The 5,109-nt window shown below is 37.2% G+C and overlaps 1 non-coding gene across 1 annotated transcript; it reads right to left on the bottom strand.

The window, feature by feature from the left end:
• Positions 1–4,373: 4,373 nt before the first annotated feature.
• On the bottom strand, positions 4,374–4,480 carry LOC118487042. The gene has a single exon (XR_004880209.1). It is a non-coding gene; the product is annotated as a small nucleolar RNA R71 (small nucleolar RNA).
• Positions 4,481–5,109: the final 629 nt, after the last annotated feature.

Raw genomic sequence — 5,109 nt, 5'->3', positions numbered from 1 at the left:
ACTACTTAGCTAGCGGTATAGTCACCAAGGGATGGCCACATCACCAAAGAAAGAAATTCTTTGCTGATGTAAAGCATTACTTTTGGGAAGATCCTTATCTTTTCAAAATGTGTGCCGACCAACTCATCCGAAGGTGTGTACATGGCTACGAAGCACGAAGGATTCTCCGCCATTGTCATGAAGGTCCATATGGAGGACATCATGGTGCCGCTAGTACCGCACGAAAGGTATTTGATTCAGGATTTTATTGGCCGACCATTTACAAAGATGCGCAAAGTCTTGTAAAGACATGTGATGCTTGCCAAAGATCAGGTAATGTTTCTTCCAAAAATGAAATGCCACAAAATGGCATTCTCGTTTGTGAAATTTTTGATGTGTGGGGACTCGATTTCATGGGACCTTTCCCACCGTCAAAAGGAAACAAATATATACTTGTGGCAGTTGATTACTTGTCTAAATGGGCCGAGGCTGAGGCACTTCCAACAACTGATGGAAGAGTCGTGGTTAGATTTTTGAAAAATTATTCTCTCGTTTCGGAACACCTAAAGCATTAATAAGTGATAGAGGTACCCATTTTTGTAATCATCAACTCGAAAAAATCTTAACAAGATATGGGGTCTATCACCAGGTCTCAACAGCATATCACCCTCAAACAAACGGACAAGCCGAAGTGACTAATAGAGGTTTAAAACGAATACTTGAAAAAACCGTAGGTTTAAATAAAAAGGAATGGGCCGATAAATTAGATGATGCTGATATACGTTAAATTATACATGTTTTTATACCCCAAAACACTTCCGTTTTAAGCATTTTTGACCGTAACCGCGACGTTTAGGTACCAATATCGGTACTTTTATATTTTCAGGTCTTAAACGAAGAACAAAAGACAAATCTGATGAAAACGGGCAAATTCTGATGCGTTTCTGATAAAACGGACAAAAATCTGATGACTGCCAGGCGTCGTACGGCGATGCATCCAACCGCACTACCGTGGGAGACCTCCGACCTCGGAAGCACTGCCAGTGCGACTCATGGTGCCGCTGATTTCTCGAACCGCACCCCCGTGCGAGCCAACCGCACCCCCATGCACCACCTGGACCATACTTTCTGATCACGATTCTGATGACGTCGCACTACCATGCGACCAGTCGCATGACTGTGCCAATCTGGTGACCTAGGCAAGTTGTCCACTAGTCCACTTGGCTGACTCGGGATCGATGAAACTGACGTCACCCGACAACACCTGACCGCACGGGCGTGCGACCAGTCGCATGGCCGTGCCAAACTGAAAATTGCCTATAAATAGCAGCATTCGCTACTGATCAAAATGTTGGGTTTTTCTCCATGTTTTTGGGCGATTTCTGGGTTCCGAAACAGTCCTGATCAGACCCATTTGAAGCTTAAAGATCGAATGGAAGCATAACCGATCCAACCCATCAATTCCTTGCTTGTTTATGGTTCGATTCCTTGTTCTTGAACATGTATTCTGATCATTTTGCAAGTTATGAGCTGATGTTAGTTTATGTTTAATGTAGTTTATGTAATAGTAGTAATGAACTTGTTTCTTGAATAATCTTTATGTTGTAATATTGTTGATATGAATCCTTAGTACTTTTTCATGTTTGAATCTTCATGATTATATAATGAACGTTTCATTGATGTTGAGTTCCTGATTATGTTTGATTGTCTTGGATAATGAATCTGTGGTTAGTGGGATGGTAACTATTTCGTGATTAATCACTTGTTTGTAAACTTGTTTACACCATGAAACTCGAGAGGGGTATTGATTTTATCCAAGATATATCTTATTTTGATTAGGAATACTTTCTTGCACGTAAGGGTTCTAACGAATTATATGGTGTTGATTACATGTTCTTGCATGCGGTTTATGATCCTTGTTTAGTAGTTTTGGTCTGAAATTGCTGACATGGTAGGCTTGTATTCAAGACTTGTAAAGGTGAAATATGTTGTTATATGATCTACTTAAATGCTTATCCTCGTGGCTGTATTGTGACCATCGGTATTGCTTTCTTTGATAAGTGAGGTTAGAAAACTCCTAGCAGATGACTAATCTATCTTTAAAGGTTCACATGAATGAATATCAATAGCTCGCTAAAGAATGAGTTTAGGTGGTTAACATGTGTTTATCGTGTTAACTTTCCGAAGAATCATCATGTTAGAAAACTCCTAGCGGATGACTAACTGTCTCGAAATTGGAAAATTGATTAAGCGCTTTTGTGACATATCTGATAGATAACATGTTTAGGTTGTTTGTGAAACAAGATATTAGTATATTTATGTTTTAAAAGTAATTTAGATAACTTAGTTAAACAATCATTCACCTTTCTTTATATCTGGTAATCTAATGACAAAGATTTAGTACATTATAACGCCCGTGTTCCATGGATCGATATCTGGCTCTTACCAATACTTTGCTGCATATATGACGGGATACACTTGTCCTTTGTTGTGTGTGTTTTAATGTTAAGGTATAAACCATTTTTATAAATATAAAACACATTTCGTTACATGTGAAGATACTGTAAATAAATATGTGTGTTCGCATGTACGTCAAGTTTTTGGCACCGTTGCCGGGGAACACGGTGAATTTTCGGAACAATCCGAGTCATTATTTTACCGGTGTACAAACTGTGAATACTTGTACATTTTTGTATTTATTAATTTTCTTTTATTTATTTATTTATTTTTCTAACATGTGAATACCTAGCCTGGCACGCCCACTAGGGCTAACTGTTGACTAACTTTTCTTTTTTCCATTTTACTAACCAACTAACTGAATAACTTTACTAACCCACTAACATACTAACTTTTTATTTATTGTTCAACTAACATTTTTATTTTATTTATTTAATTCAGTTAATGTGTTCGGGATCGAACCATTCATTTATTTATTTCAATTGAGTTATTTCTAATTCAGTATTTCTTTTATTTAAATTCAGTCATTTCATTTCTGTACTTCATTCATTTATTTATATATTTATTTCATTCCAGTATAGTTATTTAATTTTTTTTATTTCAGTTATTTCATTCCTGTTTATATTTATATTTATGCCCGTGTTCGGAATCGAACCGCTTATATATTTATTTATTTATTTCATTCATTTATTTCATTTATTCTTTTATTTCAGTTACATTTTTTATTCATTCTTGTTCATTTGTTTATTTAGTTAACTGCTTTTTCATTCATTTATTTTTATACTCAATTGTTTATTTATTTACTCCATAAAATAAAATTTTCTGATAAAATCATCAGATTTTTTGATAAATTTTGATGAATTTATCAGATTTTCTGATGGATTCTGATAAACCCATTTGATTTTCTGAGATAAAAATTTTCACTTCTGATAAATTTACCGGATTTTCTGGTAAATTCAGATGAATTTATCAGAAATTCTGATGGAAAGAAAATCTTCATCAGATTTTTATCAGATCTTATCAAATTTTCTGATATATAAAAATAAAAAAATAATAATAAAAAAAGAAAGACTTTCTGATATAATCGTCAGATTTCTGATAAATTCATCAGACTTCTGATGAAGTTAGCAGAATTTCTGGTAAAATATAAAAATTTCAGATTTTCAATGAGATAATTAGATTTTTATCAGATCTCATCAGATTTTCTGGAAAAAAAAGAGTTTTCGGATGTAAATAAGTAAATAATCAGGTAAATAGTTATATAGTTATGTATAATAAATTGTATATATATGTTAATAATATAATAGTATTATTATTTATATTTATATTACTTATATTATTATTATGTTATTTTTTTTTTCCGTATAATGTATTCCTTTTTACTTGCAGGTTAATGTCCACAACCCCTGTACCCGCTAATGCTGAGCTAGCCAACGAACCAGAAAATAACTTAAGAAGAAGTAGGCGGCTTCGCGAAAGATCACTTGTTGTTGCACAAAGGATTGCGGCCGCAATCGACGAACCAGTGGTACTTTCTGACAGCGAGAGTTCAGAGGACGACAGAGGAAGCATTATGGACGAGGATGACCAGCCTTTGAATGAGACCGGCCGTCCAGGAGGAGAGGGCTTGCTACCGAGCTTCGCCCGACCTATGATAGCAGCGCCGAGTTTTGAAATCAAATCTAGTATAATTAACATGTTACAAAACTCTGTGCAGTTTGATGGGAAGGATCATGAAGATCCAGGTCGGCACATCGCTTCATTTCTCGAAGTGTGCTCGACTTTCAAAATACGAGACATTTCTGAAGACGCAATCCGTTTGCGGCTCTTTCCATTCTCTTTGCGAGACAAAGCCCGATCTTGGCTTTTGTCACTTCCAGCAGGGTCCATCACGACTTGGAACGAGATGGCAGATCTTTTTATGCAAAAAGACAGCTAAGCTTAAGAACCGTATTATGACATTCAAACAGGACGAAGGAGAATCTCTACACGCAGCTTGGGAGAGGTTCAAAGATCTTCTGATCGATGTCCCACATCATGGGTTATCCAAAAGACAACTCGTGTTGAACTTCTACCAAGGACTCAACTACGACTCACAAGAACGCATAGACGTATATGCAGGAGGCGATCTTGGAACTAAAACACCAACCGAAGCCTATGCAATTATAGAAAAAGCTACCCCGAAGTCGAGTTCGCGTCACAGTGGAGTGCGAAATAAAGAATTATCTATTCCTGGAGTTCATCAAGTGGATACATATACGGCTCTTGCAGCGCAGATTGGAGCTTTGGCAGCAAGGTTTGATCAAGCTCAGAACGTTTCGCAGGTATAATCATCATGTGAGCAGTGTGGAGTGTCACACGAGCCAGGTACTTGTGAGCAGGGTGTTATGTTTACTGGCCACGAAGAAGTGGACTATCTGGGCAATCAAATAAGGCCCCAAAATAACCCCTACAGCAACACGTACAATCCAGGGTGGAAGAATCATCCAAACTTTGGGTGGAAATCTGGTTCTGGGAACCAAAACCCACTCGGATATGCTCAACGTGCTCCCGCGCCACAACAGCCCTAGGGACAGCCTTACCAATCTCAAGATCAGTCCTTCCAGCAACAATACCATCATCAAAACTCCGGGAATAGTTCCTAGCCGCACGCCTCTCAAAGTAACTCTAAAC

This window comes from Helianthus annuus, chromosome 14, assembly GCF_002127325.2.
Source record: "Helianthus annuus cultivar XRQ/B chromosome 14, HanXRQr2.0-SUNRISE, whole genome shotgun sequence".
Taxonomy (NCBI): Eukaryota; Viridiplantae; Streptophyta; class Magnoliopsida; order Asterales; family Asteraceae; genus Helianthus; species Helianthus annuus.
The sequence above is the reverse complement of the archived record's forward strand: the minus strand, read 5'-3'. Positions and strand labels throughout refer to the sequence as shown.